Raw genomic sequence first — 22270 nt, forward strand, 5'->3', positions numbered from 1 at the left:
CAGACCTACATGGGAGAAAGCTGTGTTCCTACCAGCCGGCTGTGTGTACAGGGCCTGGGCACTGGGCACAGACTTACATGGGAGAAAGCGATGTTCCTACCAGCTGGCTGTGTTACTGGGCCTGGGCACCGGGCAAAGACCTACATGGGAGAAAGCGGTGTTCCCACCAGCCGGCTGTGTGTACTGGTCCTGGACACCAGGCACGGACCTACACGGGAGAAAGTGGTGTTCCCACCAGCCGGCTGTGTGTACAGGGAGTGTCCCAGAGAGGAACAGGGAGGGGCAGGTGGGCCACTTTGGCCACCGCCATCCAGCTAACTCGAGTGGGCGCAGTGCAAGTGCTGTGCTACATTGATTCTAACAGATGCAAACTCACTCCCAGTTTCAGAGGAAAAATACTCATTTGTGCACAGTCAAGTAAATTTGAAAGACCCACTTGCTGCTTTCATCAAATAAATTTTTTTGAAGATTTATTATATTATTTAAAAGGCAGAGTTACAGAGAGAGAGAGGGAGAGGCAGAGAGAGAGAGAGAGAGAGATCTTCCATCCACCAGTTCACTCCCCAAATAGTCACAACAGCCATGGCTGAGCCAGTCGGAAGCCAGGAGTCAGGAGCTTCTTCCAGGTCTCCCACGTGGGTTCAGAGACCCAAGCACTTGGCTTTTCTCTACTGCTTTCCCAAGCCATTAGCAGGAAGCTGGATTGGACACGGAGCAGCTGGGACTTGAACTTGTGTCCATATGGGATGCCGACGTCACAGTCAGCAGCTTACCCCACTGCACCACAGCGCCAGCCCCTCATCAAATAACTTCTGAGTTTTCATGAAGCGCTGACATTCTCAGTGAAAAATTTGTTTTGTAACTGATAATCTGTTTCCATTTTCAGGTAATTTAGTTCAGAATGATCCATTTTCTTTTAAACAAAATTCCTGTAAGACAAATTAGCTTCAGTAACCTAAAATTTACTCCAAAATATTTTTTCTCAAAACAAAACAGCATGTCAGCACACAAATGAAGCCAAATACAAACATCAACACTCACGTGCAAGTTAATCTGAGTCTCTCTTCTGCTGACGGTTGACTTCTATTTAAAAGGAGTCTTTTAATCAAGCCATTTTCACAGAATTTAAATATACCAAAACATTAACATTGCAAAATACAGGGGCTGGCATTGTGGTGCAGTGGGTTAAGCCTTCACTTACGACACCAGCATCCAATACGAGTGCCACTTTGGTTTGAGTCCCAGCTGCTCCACTTCTGATCCAGCTTCCTGCTAATGGGCCTGGGAAGGCAGCAGAAGGTGGCCCTAGCGCTTGGGCCCCTGCACCCATGCGGGAGACCTGGAGGGAGGTCCAGGCTCTTGTAGCCTGACGCAGCCCTGCCTGCCTGTTGCAGCTATTTGAGAAGTGGACCAATGGATGGGATCTCTCTCTCTCTCTCTCTCTCTCTCTCTCTCTCTCTCATGCTCTGCCTTTCAAATAATTTTTAAATTGCAAAATACAAAAAAGTGAATTTCTAAGTAAAAACCATTAAGCTCACAAAACTGGAGTGTTTCAAAGCACGAAGGCCCAGTGGAAGGTGTAACAACAAAGCAACTTCACAAATGAAGCAAACCATGGCTGGGTCCTGCCTCCATGAGGCACCAAGACGAGTGCAGAGCCGGTCTCACGAGCACGAGCGAACACACGGCTCTGCTGCATTTTCAAATACACTGCCCTTGACATTCAGGACCCAATCCTTACAAAGTAGGTCTTCTCCGGCCTCTGCTATTAAGGGAATACAGTGTACGTGGCAATACCCTGGGACATTTGGAAGCAGCATACACTGAATGGTGTGACATATGCACTCCTCTTTTCACAAGGCAATCACAGATTGTTAATTTCACTGGGCTCTGGAGGAAGACGGCATCTCCATTCTGGAGTAACAAGGAGACAAATGGTTTTGATCCACTGATATCGGGACACAGAGCAGACAGGTGGCTCTCTCTGAGATGACCATGGAGTTGGCACAAACCTTCTTAAACAGAGGTGAACTTTTCAATGTGTCACGGTGTGGAATAATGACTTTTCATTGCCTTTTGTTCTCCGTAAGCTGGTCTACACAAAAGCCCACGGCAGAATGAAAAGCAGAGGTCCCTTGCTGGGGACGCGCATGCACACACGTGAGTGTGCCGCTCACTGCAGCAGGAAATGCTGGTGCGGAGCAGGTGCTTGGTGCAGGGCTGAAGACCCACTGGGGATGCTCAAATACCACATTGGAATGCGTGGGTGTAAGTCCTGGATCCACTTCTCTTTTTTTAAGATTTTATTTATTTATTTGAGAGGCAAAGTTATAGATGGGGGGGGGGCGGGGAGAGAAAGAGGTCTTCCATCCACTGGTTCATTTCTCAAATAGGCGCAATGGCTGGAGCTGGGCCAATCCGAAGCCAGGAGCCAGGAGCTTCTTCTGGGTTTCCCATGCAGGTGCAGGGGCCCAAGGACTTGGGCCATCCTCTACTGCTTTCCCAGGCCATAGCAGAGAGCTGGATTGGCAGTGGAGCAGCCGGGACTTGAACCAGCACCCGTATGGGATGTCGGCACTGCAGGCAGCAGCTTTGCCTGCTACGCCACAGCACTGGCCCCCCCTGGATCCACTTCTGATTCCAACTTCTTGTTAAAGTGACCCTCAAAGGCAGCAGGTAACGGCACAGGTATGTTGGTGGGAGACCCAGATTGAGTTCAGGGCTCCTGGCTCTGGCCTGGGTAGCTCAGCTCTGGATGTTGCGGGCATTTGGGGTGAACTAGCAGGTGGAAGAACTCTGAGACCTGTCTCTCTCCGTCTCTCCCTCCATCTCTCTGTCTCTGCCTTTCAAATAAGTAGAAATTAAAATATGGTAAAAATAAACAAATACATAACTTTAAAAATAAATTTTAGGAGCAGACATTGTAATCAATGGGGTAAGCCATTACTTGGGGCGACTGCATCTTGTACTGGGGTGCCTGGTTTCAGCCCAGTTACTCTGTACTTTCCGTCCAGGTTCCTGCTGACGTGCCTGGGAAAGCAGCAGAAGACGGCCCAAGTCCTGGGGCCCCTGCATCCGCGAGGGAGACCAGAGGGAGCTCCAGGCTCCTGGCTTTGGATCAGCTCAGCTCCAGACATTGTGGCCATTTTGAGTGAACCAACAGATGGAAGACCTCTCTCTCTCTCTCTCTCTCTCTCTGTAACTATGTCTTTCTTTTATATATATATATATTTTATCATGTTAGTTTTTCTTTTTTCTTTTTTTTTGACAGGCAGAGTGGACAGTGAGAGAGAGAGACAGAGAAAAAGGTCTTCCTTTGCTGTTGGTTCACCCTCCAATGGCCGCCACTGGTGGCGTGCTGTGGACGGCGCACCGCGCTGATCCGATGGCAGGAGCCAGGTACTTCTCCTGGTCTCCCATGGGGTGCAGGGCCCAAGCTCTTGGGCCATCCTCCACTGCACTCCCTGGCCACAGCAGAGAGCTGGCCTGGAAGAGGGGCAACCGGGACAGAACCCGGCGCCCCGACCAGGACTAGAACCCTGTGTGCCTGTTCCGCAAGGCAGAGGATCAGCTTAGTAAGCTGCGGCGCCGGCCCACTATGTCTTTCAAATTAAGAAATAAATCTTTTAAAAAATCTTTTGGACAAGTATTATTCCCATTATTCTGCTTTATCTTTGTGAAGTGCCTTCAACCTCCTCCTTTGGGAACCAGTAGAAAACCCGCAGTGGCTAGTTAAGTTCTAGCAAAAAGCTTAAAAATATGGCGATGTGTCTTTAATAACATGAGTGAACTCTAATACTCAGGACACTGCTCCCTGCCTTGACTCCCACACAGAGCCTGGAGGGAATGTTCCAGAGTGCAGACAGGTGCAAGTGTGGTTGGTTAAGGTGAGACTGCAATGTAAGCAGTGTTTTTGTCCTCTTTGCTACGCTAGATCAAAGGAATATTTTTTCAGGACTCCTCTCTACAGTCAGTCCAATCTAAGCCAATTATTTAGGAAAAAGATCATCTTTGTTAGAATCCAGGACCACAGATTTTCATCCCAAATCCTTCTTCACAATCAGTGGATTTGAAGACTTAACTGCTGTGTAGCCTTACAGAAATACCCATAACTGCCATCCCGTGTTTCACAGGATGAAAGCCGAGAAAAAATACAGATGGAGGGACCAGCACTGTGGCGCAGTAAGCCACGCCTGCAATGCCAACATCCCATACGAAGGCTGGCTCCAGTCCTGGCTGCTCCGCTTCTTACCCGGCTCCCTGCTAGCACGCCTGGGAAAGCGGCCCGAGATGGCCCAAGTGCTTGGGTCCCTGCACCCATGTGGGAGACCTGGATGGAGTTCCAGGCTCCTAGCCTCAGCCCGGCCCAGCCTCGGGCTGGCCCAGCCCCAACTGTTGCAGCCGTTTGGAGAGTGAACCAGCAGATGGAAACTCCCTCTCTCTATAACTCTGCCTTTCAAATAAATCAATAAATCTTTAAAACAATAAGACATGTAAAGAAAAATACAGATAGGAGCTAAGAATGAATGTAGAGAAAATCTGAGGATGTTTAGTGATAGACACCACGTGCATGAGAAACTGGGATCAGAGGCGCGCAAAACGCTACTGGGATCCCAAGCCTAAGGCCGCTTCTTGAATGAGCAAATGTCCACCGAAGGCCTGAAGCCAGGGCTGCCAAAGTCAAGGACAGGTGCACATCGTTGCAAATGCAGCTCAGCACAGTGCGACTGCTGCCAACGAAAACTGCACACGGCCCCGCTCTGCTTCTCCTTAGGCTTGGGGCTTCTCAGAGGAGACTGTGGTCACCGGGGCGGAGCAAGCCAACTCCAGCACCATCCCACGACGGGAGGGGCCCACCTGGAGGAGGAGAACGCTCCTCTGGATCAGCAGCAGGTTGAGCGCCTGACCAAGAGGAGCCCAAGGTCAGCTCTGCACCAAGGCAGGATGCCTGTCCTTGGAGTGGCCGCCACCAGGGTGGCCACTCATCCCAGCACTCCCAGCCCTGAGCCAAGGCTGCGTGCAGGGCCACTGTGGGCTGTCAGCAAGGATGGACTGGATGCCAGGGAGCTGACCATTTCTCCCGCTTGGGCCGCCAGCCTGGCAGCTCCCAGGGGCTCTGGCGCCTCGCACTCCCGGTACCGGGACAGCTGCAGCGGTGACCGTGCAATCGGCATAGCAGTCACCAAGTCAGAGAGACGCTTGCTGGGCGAGGGAAGGAGTGGCAGCTACAGCAGCCCCACGAGCAGCCCTGCCTGTATTTCTTATTCGGTGCCAGGATGATCTTCACAAAAGAACAATCGGAGCACACCCTTGTTTAGCATGCTTGGTGGTTTCCCGCTGCCTGTGAATAAAGACCCAGGTCCCTAGCAGGGCTGGGGCCAAGGTCATCTGAGCAACCGTGAGTGGGACTCGAGACTCAGGACATCTGTAGCACACTAGCTTGGTAAGCTGGTAAGATAGTGTGGCTCGCGAGTGATGGTATAAATATCCATATGGCCCTTGGGACAGAAAAGGCCCCCCAACCCCGAGCACTGGTCCCCGGGCCCTGCACCTCTGACTCCTCCTGGCCCCCGTCCTGCTCACTGTCTGGGCAACTTGCAGCTTCCAAAAATAGCCGTGTGACCTCTTTCCTCCCGGCTTTAGCAACCGTGGACATCGACTCCTCCCCAGCCCCTGCCACGGGTCTCTGCTGGAATCACCACGTGCAGGAACAGCTTGGGCGACCTGTGACCTCAGCAGCGGAGCCCTTTGGTTTAATTCTCTGCTGTCACCACTTGGAAATCGTGTTCACTTCTGAGCACGTGTTCCTTCTGCACTGGGACCTTCCATGTCTGGCAGCAAATAGCTCACTCTTGAACCTCTGGTCTGTCCCAGCCACTCGTGCCGCCCCAGTGCCTGGCAGAAGCCTCCAAAAGGAAGGAGCCTGCTACCCAGCGTGAAGAGCGAGGCAGGAGGAGTTCTCAGTGCAGACCAAGAGGAGAGGGCACTCCAAGTGCAGGGAAGAGCTTGGGCAAAGCCCCACCCCCACCCCGAGCAGCACGTGCTCGCCTTGGGCACGACCACGTGGCTGCACTGGACTCAGGAGCTGGGGAGCCGGGAGGGAGGGGCAATGACAGGCCCCCAGGAGGAGCTGCTCCCCTGCTTGGAAGCAGGGAGAAAGCTGTGGAATCCAGAAGAGGAGGTGCTAATTAGTGCCCTCCACCACGGGGCCTCTGCTGTCTCTGGAGGGTGGCAAGAGGTCAGGCCAGGAAGTCGGGGGTGTCAATGGGACAGCTTGGCTCAGGCTCCGGCCATCAAGGCGTGGTGATCTTAATGACCCCAATCAAAGTGCCTTTGTCAGCCCTGGGCTACTGACTCAGCACCTCCTGCCTGACGCCCCTGTCTGCTGAAAGTGCTTCTCGGGGCCCCAGTCTACCCCATCCTAGAAGCTGACGGTCACCAGGGTCCCAAGACCAAAGGGAGGTCAGAGGCAGCGCCTCCAGGGACAGGGAGGTGTGACCTCCTGGGCTGTATGGACTTAGGGCTTGGCAAGGGAAGAGCCCAGATGGCTGAAAACCCCCGCAGAGGTCTGATGCACGTTGATTCCGTCCTATCTGCAACGCACAGGACCATCAGTGCTCCAGTATCCGGCCATTTCCCATCTGGGAATATTTGCAGAAACTAAATGAGATAACTTGGGGATGGGACCCAAGTCGGAATACAAAACTCACGCTTGTCTCATCTGCACCTGACACACTTATCCCTAAGGTAACTTGACACCATATTTCTAATAATGCTGTGCAGGGAGCAAAGTTTGTGTACACTGAGCCAGCAGGAAGCCAAGAGGCCAGTGCCCCCGCCACCCACGGGACAGTCCGTGTGTGTTTGGCACCAACATCATTCCTGACGCTGCATTTAGCTGTTGCTGATAAGCAATCATTTTCTTACGTTTGTTCACACAAGCACTCGGAAAGTAAAATATGACACGCTATTAACACACGAGAAAATGACGTGCTCGGGGCCACTGTGCATCCCGGCGGCATCCCCAGGACACCTGTTATCAGGTGTTCTACAGTGGCGACAACAAACAGTGGCAGCTTTCAGTCTGCACCTGCAATGCTGTTTGGACGCAAAAGCTCCTGGCCACTGTGGTTTATTATTTTTTTAGGATCAGAAGCAGGAAGTGGGTCCTCCACGGATGACTGAGCCTTCTGCTGGACGAATTTTTAAAATGTTTCCTTCAAGAGTCACCTGCTTCAGTAACGACTGATCTTATCTTAGAAGTCTCTTGGGGTGGGCCTTGTGGCGCAGTAGGTTACTGCCGCTTGAAACACCCGTATCCCCCGTATCCATTATTGCAGTGCCTGGTTTGAGTCCTGGCTACCCTGCGCTTGCAATCCTGTCAATGAACCTGGGAAGCAGCGCGTGCTGACCCAAGTATGTGGCTTCCTGCTACCCACTTGGAAGACCCAGATGGAGTTCCTGGCTCCTGGCTTCAGCCTTGCTCAGCCCTGGCTGTTGTGGCCACTTGAGGAATGAATCAGCAAATGAAAGATTTCTCTCTCTCTTTCTCTCTCTCTCTTTCATTTCAAATAAATAAATCCATTAATAAAAAAGGAAGTCTGACTTTGATTTTATAAACTGGTGTGGTTTCTACTCTGTATGGATGCACAGTGCTCATCACAGTTTCATGTGTCGCCTAGAGTGATTTTTCTGCAGCGTTCACACGGCCATCGTCACCACCTGCTACCATTTCAGCTATTTCACCATCCATCAGGGAATGACCCACTGGAGACACAGTTTCAGTGTTAAAAGCGTCTTCAAGAGGCTGGCACTGCGCACAGCGGGCAAAGCGGCTGCCTGAGACGCTGGCATCCTCCATGAGTGCAAGCTCGAGTCCTATCTGCTCCACTTCTGACCCAGCTCCCTGCTAATGCGCCTGGGAAAGCAGTGGAAGATGGCCCAAGTCTTTGGGCCGCTGCAGCCATGTGGGAGACTCCAAAGAAGTTCCCGACTCCTGGCTTTGACCTGACCCAGCCCTGGCTATTGCGGCCATTTGGACATTGTTCATGCTAAACTCCTTTTGAAAACCATCCACAGTCCACTCATTGCTGCTGGCACGATGTTCAAGAAAAACGTTGGCGCATCTTCCCTTCATTGATCTAAGGATACCCTGGTGGTGGGTTGAATTGGCGGGGTCACTTTTGGGAGAAAGAACACGGCATAGACACTCTTTTTTTTATGAGAATCTCAGCTGGAAGATGAGTAGAATAGTTGTCAGGGAGTAAGGAAACCTTGCCATCAGCACTGGGTCTGCCTCCATTGCAGAGGGCACCAGCCAAGGAACAAAACGCTGGAGAAACCAATCAGCAAAGACGTCCCTGCCCATCATGCCTTTTGGTTAGACTAAAAACGCACTGGTAGGAAATTCACTCAGACACTGAAGTTGCGAGCTTCTGCCGGCACAGTGAGCTGGCACTGACGTGTGCCTGCTGCGTCCACTCGTCCTGGCTTGTTGTTCTGTCCTCAGCAGCCTTGACTCCTGGGGGCCTCTCATCACCTACATGCAGACCTTCCTGGACCAACACCAGCGAAACACGGATGCTTCATCAGCCCCGGAGACTCGTCTGGCATCAGATTTCACCAGCAAGGACCTGGGCAACCCATCAATGGGTTTCCTTCCACTTTATGATCCATGTATGCTTTGTCACCGTGAATCGTTAGGTTTTTAAAGATTCATTGATTTATTTACTTATTTATTTGAAAGGCAGTGTGATCCAGAGAGCAGAAGAGAAAGAAAGAGAGAGAAGGGGGGGGGGGGGCAGAATCTTCTATCTACTGTTTCACTTCCTAAATGGCCTCAATGGCAGGGGTTGAACCAGGCTGAAGCCAGGAGCCTGCAGCTCCATCCAGGTCTCCCACGTGGGTGGCAGCAGCCCAAGTACCTGAGCCATCTTCTGCTGCTTTCCCAGGCGCGTTGGCAGGGAGCTGGATCAGAAGCAGAGCAGCAGGGACTCGAACAAGTGCTTCGATAGGGGATGCCAGCATCTCAAATGGCTGCTTCCGTCCCATGCCACAACGCTGCCCCCACAAGTCTTTAATAATTTCATGCTAAGCCTTTTCTTAAAATTCTGCAACCAGCCTGTTGAAAATCCTCAGCTGTCTCAGCTTTCAGCTCCCAACAAGACTTTCGCTCGTCTCGTGAGCGGCACACCATTGAGCGGCACACCACTGAGTGGCACACCATTGAGTGGCACACCATTGAGTGGCACACGTTCGCTGCGCCAGTTTTTAGCTACCTGTAGTGCTTTCCTATTTTTCATAACTTCTCGTTCAACGCTTTCAGCACCGAACATCAACAATCCATCCTTCTGTTCCTTCAGGTCATTCCAACACCACACTCATACGGAGCAGCTTCTGGTTTGCACGTAACAGGTTCTCAACAGCCCAACTTTCCGCGCCGTAGCTAACTGTAAATGCTGCCCCTTTTTCTTATCACTGCAGAACTTTTCGTTTTCTTCCTTTTTTTTAAGGTGTATTTTATTCATTTGAAAGGAAGAGCGACAGAGAGGTAGAGAGAGAGAGAGAGAGAGAGAGAGAGATCTTCTATCCACTGGGTCACTCCCTAAATGGCTACAACAACCAGGGCTGGGCCAGGCCAAAGCCAAGAGCCTGGATCTCCCTCTGGGTCTCCCACATGGGTGGCAGGGGCCTGAACATTTGATCCATTTCCCGCTGCTTTCCCAGGTGCATCAGCAGGGAGCTGGATTAGAAGTGGAGCAGCAGAGACTCGAACTCGCGCTCATATGGGATGCCAGCATTGTAGGCGGTGGCTTAAACCACAGAGCCACGATGCTGGCCTGGACCTTTTCATTTTTAACAAAACCTTAACCTCACTGAACTGAGGATTAGCAAAAAATAATTCAAATAAAACAAAGCAAGAGCACAATGGGTAATGCACGTTAAGCCTTGGCCTCTGTGGCGCGCAGCGGGGCACCTGCCGTTGGCTCCTCAGAGCCTGCACCTGTGTTGGTTTATGGCCCTCAGCAGGTGCGTTGCCTCGAGGAAATGGGCAGGCAGAAGGATGCATCACAGCTGAAGCGAGCTGGAGGGGTCGCTTTTCCCTTGGGGATGCTTGACTACAACTTACCACATGAAGTCAGCTGTGAAATTTTCTACTTGGGGTGTTACATTGGAGCTCAAAATTTTGGGGGTTTGGAGCATTTTGGATTTTTGGATTAGGGTTCTCAACTTGTACCACCAGCCTGGGCCTGTCTCCTCCCCACCTCTCCACCACCACCACTCTCCCTCCTTCATTCCTGCCCTCCCAGCCACAGTGACCACATCACACCCACTCTCCTCTCAGGGCCCTTGAACTTGCCGTTCTCCCTTCCGGCAATGCTCGGTCAGGCGCTGGCTCTCGGCACGGCTGCTGCTCCACCCCAGGCAGGCCCAGCTGGAAGAACCTCTCCGCACTGAGGAAGCCTGCTCTCCTGAGCCCCACACACGGCCTCCTTTCCTGTTCAGACTGCCCGCGTCACACTCCTGCGTCATGTCCTAGCCTGGGCAAGTTACTGGACCTCTCTGTGCCTCTGACAGGGATAACAGCAGCACTGATACGGTTCTGCTATTGGGAGGAGTGAATAACAGAGGGACCAGGGCCTGGCACATGGCAGGGCTCCCGCATGGTGGCCGTCATGACCGCCACAGTCCGCTCTCCCTCCTCCCCTTGGGAGAAGCGGCTGTGTCTGCCTGCTCATAGTTGTAATCCCAGGCCTGGAACATACGTAAAAGACCCTCCAGATGCTGGCATCCCATATGGGCAGCCAGTTCAAGTCCCAGCTGCTCCACTTGCAATCCAGCTCCCTGCTATGGTGCCTGGGAAAGCAGCGGAAGATGGCCCAAGTGCTGGGGGCCCCGGGCATCCACGTAGGAGACCTGGATGAAGCTTCTGACTTTGGTCTGGCCCAGCCCCAGTTGTTGCAGCCATTTGGGGAGTGAACCAGATGATGAAAGCTCTCTCTCTCTACCTCTCTGTGTAACTCTGCTTTAGAAAAAAAATTATTTATTTGAAAGGAGGGCAGAGAGAGAGAGATCGATCTTCCATCTACCGGTTCACTCCCAAATGGTTGCAACAACCAGGGCCAGGCTGAAGCCAGAAGCCTGGGACTCCATCCAGGTTTCCCGCATGGGTGGCAGAGGCCCAAGCACTTGGGCCATCTTCTGCTGCTTTCCCAGGTGCATTAGCAGGGAGCTGGATCGGAAGTGGAGCAGCTGGGACTTGATCTGGGGCTTATACGCAATACTGACATTGCAGGTGGTGCCTTAACACACTGAACCCCAATGTTGTCCCCAAATAAATCTCTTTAAAAAAGGGCCCTCCTGAAATATGCATCACATCATTGATCTGTTAATTTCTCTCCAGCTACTTTGCCATCTTTCTACTCTTGCCTCTCCCGACTCCAGCAGGCGGTTGGTGAGGCAGGCTAGAGCAGGCCAGGCTTGTAGGGGAAGAGGGGGTGGAGCCAGTGGTGAGGGCATCCCTGGTCCAGCCAGAGCCCAGAGGGACGCTGATCAGAATGGCCCGGCCTCAGCCTCACTCCTACTCAGCAGCATTCATGTGCCCTCCAGGGATGCCCAGAAGAGAAGGAGATGTCCGTCCCAGAAAGGCCACTCCAGGCCAAAAGGACAATGCGTGTCACCGAGGTGACCTGTTCAGACACACGGCCAGGAAGCATGTGGAACCACCAGGCTTCAGCTTCTCCCACCCCAAAGTCGACACAGCCCTGGAATGAAGAAACAGAAAGCTCGGGCTGTGGCCTGGCACTCACCTGCACCCAGATGGAAGCTTCCACCCTCCCTGCTCCCTGTGAGACCACGCAGAGTCGCAGCTGTCACCTGTGAGGGGCAGGCAGCACCGTCTCTCTCCCCGGACGCTTGTGCAGGTTGCAGACATGACAGTCAGACCCCACGGACCTGAGGGGCTGTCTCCCGGTGTCTCCTTAACAAACCTGTCAGATGCGACCACCGTGAGGGCCTGAGGGCAGAGTGGTGAGGTCAGCACTTGGGACTCCAGCAAACCACATCACAGGGCCCGGGTTCAAGACCCAACTCTGCTGCCAACTCCAGCTTCCTGCAAATGCGCACCCAGGAGACCGTGGTTGACGGCTCACGTCCTAGGGCCCCTGCCACCTGTGAAGAAGACCTGGATTGAGTTTCAGGCCATTAGCTTTAGTCTGGCCCAGCCTGGGCTGTTGTGGGCATTTCAGGAGTGAACCAGCAGGTGGAAAATCTCTCACTCTCTCTCATGCTTGTTTATCTATTTATTAGTTTTCAAATGAAAATAAACTTTTAAAAAGATCAAAATAAAAAAAATAAATAAAATAAAGCTAAGCTTCCATCTGCATTTTGGTATCCCATGTGGGCACCAGTTCGAGACCCGGCTGCTCTACTTCCCATCCAGCTCTCTGCTACAGCCTGAGAATGAATGCAGTAGAAGATGGCCCAAGTGCTTGGGCCCCCTGCACTCATGTGGGAGACTCAGAAGAAGCTCCTGGCTCCTGGCTTTGGATCAGCCCAGCTCCAGCCATTGTGGCCATTTGGGGAGTGAACCAACTGATGGAAGACCTCTCTCTCCTTCTGTCTGTAATTCTACCTAAATAAATAAATAAATAAATCTTTAAAATGATAATAATACATTAATAATATAATGAATAAAACAATAAACATAAATAAAATTTAAAATAAAGAATAAAATTTATCTCTCATGATCATGGTATCTCCCCTGCCAGGTAAGTATAAAAATTTATCTCTCAACATAAGCTACTTCAAGGTCAAGATGCTTTTGTAAGCAATGATACCCACCAGCTCATCCATTTCTGAAAAACTGTGGTTCCTAGGAATTTAATCATGCCATTGCAGTCCCCTTTACATGTTTTTAAATTTATTTTAAAATTTTTTATTTGAAAGGCAGAGTTACGGGGGGGGGGGGGGGCTATCTATTCTCTGGTCCACTCCCCAAATGGCCACAACAGCTGGGATTGGGCCAGGCCGAATGCAGGAGCCAGATCTTCATCCGGGTCTCACACGGGTGCAGGGGCCCAAGCACTCAGCCATCCTCTGCCGCTTTCTCAGGCACATTAGCAGGGAGCTGGACCGGAAGTGGAGCAGCTGGGACTGTGGCTTAACCCACTGTGCCACGAGGCCCCTTCTTCACATAATTAACTAAAGAAAACAGATGCCTTTAAGGACATTTTAAAAAGACTTATTTATCGGGCCGGCGCTGTGGCATAGCAGGTTAAGCCGCCGCCTGCGGCACTGGCACCCCACAGGGGCATGGGTTCGTGTGCCGGCTGGTAATGATTCACCACTGAAACTCTGTGAGAGAAGCCAGCAGAAACACTGTCCTGGAAAAGGACTCTCTGGCGAAGCTTTCTGGGGAGTTTTTCTGCTAAAGCGTTGGCTAATTTTCTCAAAAACACTCTCCTAATAAGCAAATGTTACGGTTCTCCAGAAAGTCAACGAGCAGAATGCCTCGGGCATCCCAGGTAAACTGCTGCATGACCTTGGCTTTCGACCCTTTTGTTTCTTGCGGGCCACAGCCACCTCTTGGGAGCCATTGCTTTGATTGTGCTTTGTCTTCGGGGCAGCACTGCTGAAGCCGTGTTCCACCTCCTGTTGCAGTTCTTCCAGGAAATGCTCCAGGGTCTCGATCTCACTTGTTTTCCATTTCTGGTAAAAGCTCTGCTCTTGGGGCCAGCAGGTTAAGCCACCGCCTGCAGTGTCTGGCTTACTTTGTGGGCACCTGTTCCAGTCCCAGCTGCTCCACTTCCGATCCACCTCTCTGATACGCACCTGGGAAAGCAGTAGAAGATGGTCCAAGCGCTTGGGCCCCTGCACCTGCATGGGAAACCCGGATGAAGCCCCTGGCTCCTGGCTTCAGATCAACCCAGCTCTGGCCATTGCCACCATCTGTGGAGTGAACCAGTGGATGGAAGACCGTTCTCTCTGCCTCTCCTCTCTCTATCTGTAACTCTGCTTCTCAAATAAATAAATAAATCTTTAAAGAATAAAAATAAATATTTTTAAAGAAAGCTCTGCTCTTGTCTGCAGCTGGTCTAGGCACGGCAGCTTTGTCGCCCACTGAGCAGAGCGTTTGTCGCACTTTATTTCTGTAGTCAGAACTGTGGGAGCTGAACCCAGGGATCCGTCTAGGGTGCTGGCTGTTGGTTCTGTTGTTAAACATTAGTCCTCCTCAGTTAAGGCATGAATTAGATTAATTTTTTCCTAGCACACTGATGTAGATAGTTCACAGTTGAGCGTTTATCTTTAATAATGCCTAATCCCTTCTTAAAATGTGTTACCATTTGGAAGCATCTGATTTCTTCAGGGTATTGCCTCCATAAACTTTTATTTAAAATAAACTTATTTATTTATTTATTTATTTGGCACAGTTACAGAGGGAGGAGGGAGAAAGAGAGGTTCACACCCCAGATGGTCGCAACAACCAGCGCTGGGCCAGGCTGAAGCTGGGAGCCAAAAGCTTCTTCCAGGTCTCCCACGCGGGTGCAGGAGCCCAAGGACTTGGCTATCTTCTACTGCTTTCCCAGCCCATAGCACAGCGCTGGATCAGAAGTGGGGCGGCCGGGACTCAAATCAGTGCCCCTATGGGATGCCGGCGCTGCAAGAGGCAGCTTTACCTTCTGTGCCCCAGCGCAGCCCCTCCCCCATAAACTTCATAAAGCATCAGTGATGTCACCATTCTTTCATCCAGGCTTCATCTTCAACGTCATGCTTGTTCCTGCTTCAGTTCTAGCAGAATTCACATTGCTCTGACGGCAGCTCTTCTCAAAAGTGATATCCTTAGCCTTCTTAGTACCTAGACTAGATCCTGTTCAGTTATAACAACTTTGTACAAGTTTATATTGGTGCAAAAAAATAGAAATCTATGCACTTTTTTAGAATACACATTTTCTTCTGTTTAAAAAATGTTCTCTGTCTTTAAATATTCTTTTGTGTGATTAAAATATTTTACAGTTATTTTCATCTTTTTAAGATTTATTTATTTATTTATTTATTTGAAAGTCAGAGTTACACAGAGAGAGTTCCACAGAAAGAGAGAGAAAGAGAGGTCTTTCATCCACTGGTTCACTCCCCAATTGGCTGAAATGGCCAGAGCTGCACCAGTCTGAAGCCAGGAGCCAGGAGCTTCTTCCAGGTCTCCCATGTGAGTGCAGGGGCCCAAGGACTTGGGCCATCCTCTACTGCTTTCCCAGGCCATAGCAGAGAGCTGGATCAGAAGTGGAGCAGCCAGGACTCGAACCAGCGGCCCTACAGGGTGCTGGCACTGCAGGTGGCAGTTTTACCTGCTATGCCACAGCCCCGGCCGGTATTTTCATTTTATTTGAAAGGCAGAGAGCTGGAGAGACAAATGCCTACAACAACCAGGGCTGGACCAGGCCAAAGCCAAGAGCCAGGAACTCCGTTTGGGTCTCCCGTGTGGGTGGCAGGGGTCCAAGTACTTGAGCCATCACCCGCTGCCTCCCAGAGACTTGAACTCAGGAGCAGGGACTGGATCCTAGGCACCTCAGGAGGGATGTCGGTCTCCCTGCGGCTTGGTGGCCTCTGAATCTCTGAGCCAAAGGCCCCTCTATCATGTGCACTCTCCATGAACGGAGATCTGAAGTCGAGTAGCTGGCCTGAGACTGCCGCCCAGGTCTGTGTGACTCCAGGCCCGCTGTGTTCCACTCCACGCAGAGCCTGTGACCGCGTCGGCTAAAGCGCAAAGCCGTGCCCTGATGCGGGCAGCGGGCAGGGAGGGTGGACGGCCCTGGACAGGGTGCGGATGGGGCGGAGCGAGGCACAGCGCCGGTCATCGTAAGGGTGCGGGGGCAAGGCCAGGCCAGCTGGGGCGTGGGCACAGCACAGCCCAGCCCGAGCCAGGAGCGCAGGAAAGGAAACCCCGCCCTCACAGGTGGAGGAGGGGCTTGTTCAGAAAGGGAGGCTCAGAAGCCTTCCCGGTCTCTGGCTCCCGGGGCGAACACCCCCAGGACCCCGGGCGAGCCCCGAGTCAGCCCCGGGCCGCCCGCTTTCCGCCCTGGCCCGAGCGCCGCTCGGTCAGGGCGCGGAGGCTCCCGAGCCCGCAGCTGGGCCGCTAGTGCCGCCTGGCGGACACACGGGTGAGCGCCTCCCTCATCCCGGGGAAGGCCCCGCGCAGGAATCGGCCCTTCGCAGTCGCGGCGTGGGGCTGGCTGCGTGGGGGAGACCCCCGCAGGCCTCATTTCCGGGGCTCAGGAGGAGCCGGAGGGGTCGGCCTTACAGTGCAGCGGGTTAAGCGGCCACCTGCGACGCCAACATCCCATGTGAGCTCGGGGTTCGGATCTCGGCTGCGCCACTTCCCATCCAGCTCCCGGCCCAGGTGCCTGGCTTCAGCCTGGCCAGCCCCAGACGTTGGGGCATTCTCCCCACCCCCCGCTCGTGTGTGTAAGTATGCCTTTCAAATAAATAGAAAAGAAAAGGGAAGGGAATTGATTGGCGGCGATTTGGGTGAGCCAGGAGAAGTCCCAGACCCTGATTCTGTGTTTGGGGGCTGGCGCTGTAGCATACTAGGTTAAGCTCTGCCTCTGTGTTCAAGTCCCGGCTGCTCCGCTTCCGATCCAGCTCTCTGCTGTGGCCTGGGAAAGCAGTGGAAGATGGCCCAAGTCCTTGGGCCCCTGCACCCCCGTGGGAGACCCAGAAGAAGCTCCTGGCTCCTGGCTTTGGCCTGGCCCAGTCCTGGCCATTGCAGCCATCTGGGGAGTGAACCAGAGTATGGAAGACTTCTTTTTCTCTTTCTCTCCCTTTCTCTGTCTGTTACTCTGCCTCTCAAACAAATACACCTTTAAAAAATAAAGTTAAATTTTAAAAAATGATTCTGTGTTTGCTCTCTTTCCCGCTTTCTGAGCTGGTTTCCCTATCTCTGAGAAGCTCTAACAAAAGGAGTCCGGGCTGGGAGGTGTGAGACTGGGGTTTCACCTGTGCCAATGGGCTATGTGAGCCCAGGCCAACCCCTGCCTTTGCCCGGCCTCAGCTTCCCCTTCTGCACAATAAACTGGTGGTTCCGGTGACATTCAGAGTCCCAGTTGGGACCGGAGGAGGAGGTGTGAGGGACCCAAGAAGAGTTTCCTGAGCGAAGGACTGGGTCAGACTCATCTCCCAGGGTTCACAGGCGGCCGCGGGGCCTGGAATGCACCTGCAGGTTTTTAGTGTAGCCAAGGAATGGAGAAGATACTTGGTGGCAGGCTCCGCCCTGGGCACTGGCCACAGGACAGCACACAAGGCAGCCGCGGCCCTTGGCCCTGAGGGAAGCGCTGATTGGTGGATGAAAGTCCACACTCCAGGCTGCGCCATTCCCAGGGGAGCAGGGAGGGTCACAGCTGTCACTCTTGGAAGGTGAGGCGTCAGGAGGGAGGGGCTGAGGGGGAGGGGGGTGTTGAAGGGTAAAGAGGAGCCTGACAGGCCAAAGGACGCTGCCTCCCCGTCAGTGTCAGGGGGAGTCCCTCCTCTCTGCGGGAAGAGAACAGACAAGTTGGATTGGACGGGAAAAGCCGAGCAGTAAGGGCTGCTGGTGTGGGTGCCCGCAGTGCAGACAGCGGCTGGGCTGGGTGTGACACAGAGGCTGGGGCTGGCGCCGGGAGCACTTGGTCGCGAGCTCCACCCCGTCGTGTTTTGATGGGAAGGAACCAACCTGAAGACTGACTTCCCTGCTTCATCCGGTAGCTGCTCCTGGACCTCGGTCATAGCCAGGACCTTGGAGTAGCAGGGGAGTCACAGGACACACACATGGGCTGTGCGAGCCCAGGTGAACCTAGTGGGGAGGCAGTGGGGGCACGGGCTGGGCAGGGCTCCCGAAGGTCATCAGATTACACTAGGCCACAGAGTACAGCACACCTGCCGGTGAGTCTCCTTTCATTCCTGCCAGCCTCCTGGCTGGGTGTGCCGGATGTGAACCAGCGCTCCATTTTCATGAGAACTTAGCTTAGACCAAGTGCAGCCACGAGGAGCGCGCTCGGCGCAGGTGAGTGACAAAGGTTCTGCAAGGAAGCGAGGTCTGATGAGGAGAGGCCACAGAAGTTTCATGGCTCAGCGGCCTCTTGGGGGAAGGCTGGGACCACCTGCAGAGCTCTGGGGTAAGGGCTGGACTTTGTAATGTGAGATACTGGCTGCGTCTAGGGTGCACTTCTGCAGCGGTTACCTTCTAAGGGTTCAGACACCACCAGCAATGTCAGCATCCCCTATGCTCCGCTTCCCACCCAGCTCCTTGCTACTGTGCCTGGAGAAGCAGTAGATGATGGCCTAAGTACTTGGGAAGTACCTGGAAGAAGCTCCTGGCTCCTGGCTTCGGATCGGCCCAGCTCTGACCATTGTGGTCCTTTGGAGAGTGAACCAGTGGGTGGGAGGCCACAATGGTGACCACAAAGGGCTCTGGCCTGGCCCAGCCCCGGCCATTGCAGCCACCTGGGGAGTGAACCAGCAGATGGAAGAGATCTTTTCTGTCTCTCTTTCTCTCTGTAACTCTCTCTGTAACTCTGCTTTTCAAAATAAAATAAAGTGTTTTAAAAAAAGTAGAAAGAAATAAAAGAAAACCATCTCTGTTTCTTTAGCGTGGTGACCATCCCGAGGTTCCTGGGGTGCCCACGGCACCTAGTCGCAGCGAGGGGACATTGTGGTCACCTCCTCACCTCGCAAGAGACTCCAAGCATCTCGGAGTCAGGCCCTGAAACCAGAGCCCTCCATGCCTGACACGCTGGGCACAGTCACATCAGCGACTGACACAGCAGACAGCCTGGGCTCAGATCCCGGCTCCCGGGGCCCGGCGCTGTGGCATAGCAGGTAAAGCCACCACCTGCAGTGCCAGCATCCCATATAGGCACTGGTTTGAGTTCTGGCTGCTCCACTTCCTTGCCAGCTCTCAGCTATGGCCTGGGGAAGCAGTGGAAGATGGCCTTGGGCCACTGTACCCGTGTGGGAGACCCAGAAGAAGTTCCTGGCTGCTGGCTTTGGATCAGCACAGCTCTGGCCATGGCAGCCATTTGGGGAGTGAACCAGCGGATGGAAGACCTCTCGCTCTCTGCCTCTGTCTCTCTGTAACTCTGCCTTTCAAATAATAAATAAATAAATCTTTAAAAAAAAAATCCCTGCCCGTTTTCTTATAGCTGTGGGATCTTGTCCAAGTGACTTAAATTTTCTGTGCCTCAGTTTCCTTATACGTAAAATAGAAATAACAAAAAGAGGAGGGGTAGTGCCAGGCCCTCCAGCCACTCCAAGGAGATGCCAACGACACAGTAACCCAGCAGGTTTCAGGCACCAGGCGCCGTTCCATTGCTTTATAAACCTGTCCTCCAGCCCTGACCCAGCAGGCAGGCTGGGGTGGGGCCAGAGCACAGAGAGCAGGATGGGGAGAGAGCCTGTGGCCCAAGGGCAAGGCCAGAGGCCGGAAGGGGAGCAGCCATGCTAGCATCTCCCCAGGCCCGACTTCCACCACTGCAGCTCCCTTTTGCCACCCAAGAACTGGTTTGCAGTTAGGGTTCTGTGATAGCCCACACTCAGTCTCAGGTGGGCCCTCGCATTGTCCCCTGCACAGGGCTGGGTGGGGAGGCTTCACACAGGCCGGGTGAGGGACGGAGCCTGGTACCAATCCACGAATTCTGGTTCCAGGAGGGCTTGTGCAGGGCCTGGGGAGGGGGATGGGGAGAGGAGTGAGCACAGCACCCACCCTCCGCAGGCTTCCATCTGTGCCTGGAGACAGGGTCCTACGCAGCTTCTAGGACACCTCCCCCTTCACCTTAGACTTACTCTCCGTGGCACGAGCCCCACTCTCACGGCTCGACCTTCTTCCTGAAGTTGCTACCCTCCTCTCCCCTTTCTCCTCCCACCCCAATCTTTCTAGGCTCGCCCCTCCCTCTCACTCTTACCAGGAGCGCAGGCTGGCGTAGGGAGCCAGACAGGACAGAGATGCGGTTCTTCTCCTTCCCAGGAGGGGGCGCGCTGTCATTCGCAGCCCTCAGCCCTGCCAGGTGCCACCGAATTCCAGATCAGGACACGTGATCTTCACAATCACCCAGCAGGAAGGCAGGGAGGTGGTCAGCTACGCAAGCTCCAGAGTGCAGATGGAGAGAGCAAGGTCCAGAGAGAGGCAAAGGTGTCTGCAGTAAGAACTCTGCTTCGAGTGACCTCGCCTTGACTCAGCCACACCCCCTCCTACTCACCCGCCCCGAGGGAAGGGGCTCGGGCTGGGCTGTCACTTCCAAAGGACAGCGACGCATTTCCCAGTCTCGTCTGCCCGCAGCTGTGAATGCATAGCTGGCTGATCTGCAGCTGCCAGCCACGCCTTTTTTTTTTTTTTTTTTTTGGCTGGTAGAGATATAGACAGTGAGAGAGAGAGACAGAGAGAAAGGTCTTCCTTCTGCTGGTTCACTCCCCAGATGGCCGCTATGGCCGGAGCTACGCCAATCTGAAGCCAGGAGCCAGGTGGTTCTTCCTGGTCTCCCACATGGGTGCAGGTGCCCAAGCACTTGGGCCATCCTCCACTGCCCTCCCGGGCCACAGAAGAGAGCTGGACTGGAAGAGGAGCAACCAGGACTAGAACCCGGCGCCCATATGGGATGCTGGCGCCGCAGGCAGAGGATTAACCAAGTGAGCCACGGTGCAGGCCCCAGCCACGCCTTTCGTTACAAGGGGTGTGTCTCCCCACCCCAACCCCCCTTCCCGCTGGCTGCCATGTGGGGCTGCTGAGCGCCCCCACCCTGGGTCCTACAGACTGGGACAGCTGCCGCAGCCCCTGACGCACCCATCCAGCTTCCACACCACAGCATCTTCCTGTAATGCCAGGAGAGCGTGGAGTTCCCCTGCCCCGCAGCCCTGTGACTCCTGATTGCCTTCAGACAGGAGCCCAGACTCCTCACGGGAGGGAGGGCCTCCCCCAGCCAGCCTCCAGCCAGCTCCCCAGTGCCATTTCATCCTCTGCCTAGTCCCCGGGCCGATCGCCAGGAGAAGCCCCTCCTTCCTCAACTGTCCCCTCCTCCTGTGCCTTCCCAGCTGCCCTCCCACACCAGCAGACTTACCCGACACTCCTGGCGGAGTGAGTGGCGGCTCCTCTGCTCCTCCACGCCACGTGGGTGGCGCCTTTCTGAACGGTCTCAATCTGTAGAAGCTGCCACCTCTCCCATCTCTCCAGGGGTTGGGGACCAAGTCTAGGTCATCTCCTGATTGTCAGTGCCCAGCATGGGGCCGAGCGCCCTGCCAACAGCAGTCAAGTTCAGTGAGTGAGAGGGAGGGAGAAAGCATGTGTGTGCGTGTGTGTGTGCATGTGTGTGTGTGAATTGCCTGACCTGGCCAGAGGCCCAGGCCAAGGAGATACAGAGAGCATCCAGAAATAGCCCTGTCGCTGAGCTCCAGACCAGGCCTGGTGCCCAGATAAACTGATCCTAGGTGAGGGGTGGGGCCCCCAGATGGGGGTGTGTGCAGACTGAAGAGTGAGTGAGGCGGGCTGTGCCCTGCTGCCTGGGCCATGAGCCACCTGCGACCCTGAGCCAAGGCCGACGTGCCCTGCCTGAGTGCTGATGACCCTCGGTGACCAGGGAGTATTTCAGGCCCAGACTGACCATCACCTGCTCCCTTGGCCCCACTTGTAGGGCAAAGGGGAGCCTGCCAGCCCCCACTCTGATGAGGGGGCAGGCGCAGGCAGGGACACTGGAAACATTTGTCCTTGTTCACTCTGGCCCCTCCTTGCTCTCTTCCCTACTTGGAAGCTCCCTTCCTCCACTGCCAAAGCTGGAAGATGGAGGAGGTCATGTGGCCCAAGCCCCTACCCTGGAGTCAGGGACACTGTGGAAAGAGCCTGATGCAAGGTCAGGGACACAGCAGAGTGAGCCGTCGCAGGGATGTCAGGGCAGGGCAGTGGTCAGGCCACGCGACCCCCAGGGCCGGGGCCTAATCCATCTTTACACTGTGGATGGTGACAAAAGACCTACATCGCTAGGTTGCTCTCAAGAGTACATGAGTTGGCACTGGTGCTGTGGCATAGTGGGTGAGGCCACCAACTGCAGTTCAGGCATCCCATGATGGCACCAGTTCGAGTCCCAGCTGCTCCTCTTCTGATCCAGCTTCTGCTATGGCCTGGGAAAGAAGTGGAAGATGGACCAAGTCCTTGGGCCCCTACACCTGTGTGGGAGACCTGGAGGAAGCTCCAGGCTCCTGGCTTCGGATTGGCACAGCTCTGGCCATTGCGGCCATCTGGGGAGTAAACCAGAAG

The 22270-nt window shown here is 53.9% G+C and overlaps 1 protein-coding gene and 2 long non-coding RNA genes across 4 annotated transcripts in view; 2 read left to right on the forward strand and 1 right to left on the reverse strand.

Annotated features, from left to right (window-relative positions):
- The window catches only part of SERINC2 (serine incorporator 2), a 56397-nt gene extending 35073 nt beyond the window's left edge, over positions 1 to 21324 (reverse strand). Inside the window, exons 1-2 of one of the 2 annotated variants that reach the window (XM_089301118.1) lie at positions 21081 to 21324; positions 11811 to 12171 (exon numbers count right to left, since the gene is read on the reverse strand). The gene's annotated coding sequence lies outside the window, so the exon portion shown is untranslated. Of the gene's footprint in view, positions 1 to 11810; positions 12172 to 19931; positions 20300 to 21080 lie in introns of those variants that run through there. The other variant, XM_089301117.1, reaches the window with a different exon arrangement.
- On the forward strand, positions 12978 to 14072 carry LOC149125766 (uncharacterized). The gene is made up of 2 exons (XR_016211168.1): positions 12978 to 13526; positions 13742 to 14072. It is a non-coding gene; the product is annotated as an uncharacterized LOC149125766 (long non-coding RNA).
- On the forward strand, positions 15359 to 19151 carry LOC149125767 (uncharacterized). Its single transcript, XR_016211167.1, has 3 exons — positions 15359 to 16461; positions 16613 to 18034; positions 18621 to 19151. It is a non-coding gene; the product is annotated as an uncharacterized LOC149125767 (long non-coding RNA).
- Positions 21325 to 22270: the final 946 nt, after the last annotated feature.

This window comes from Oryctolagus cuniculus, chromosome 7 (genome assembly GCF_051225735.1).
Source record: "Oryctolagus cuniculus isolate XC-2025 breed Fujian yellow rabbit chromosome 7, ASM5122573v1, whole genome shotgun sequence".
Lineage (NCBI taxonomy): Eukaryota > Metazoa > Chordata > Mammalia > Lagomorpha > Leporidae > Oryctolagus > Oryctolagus cuniculus.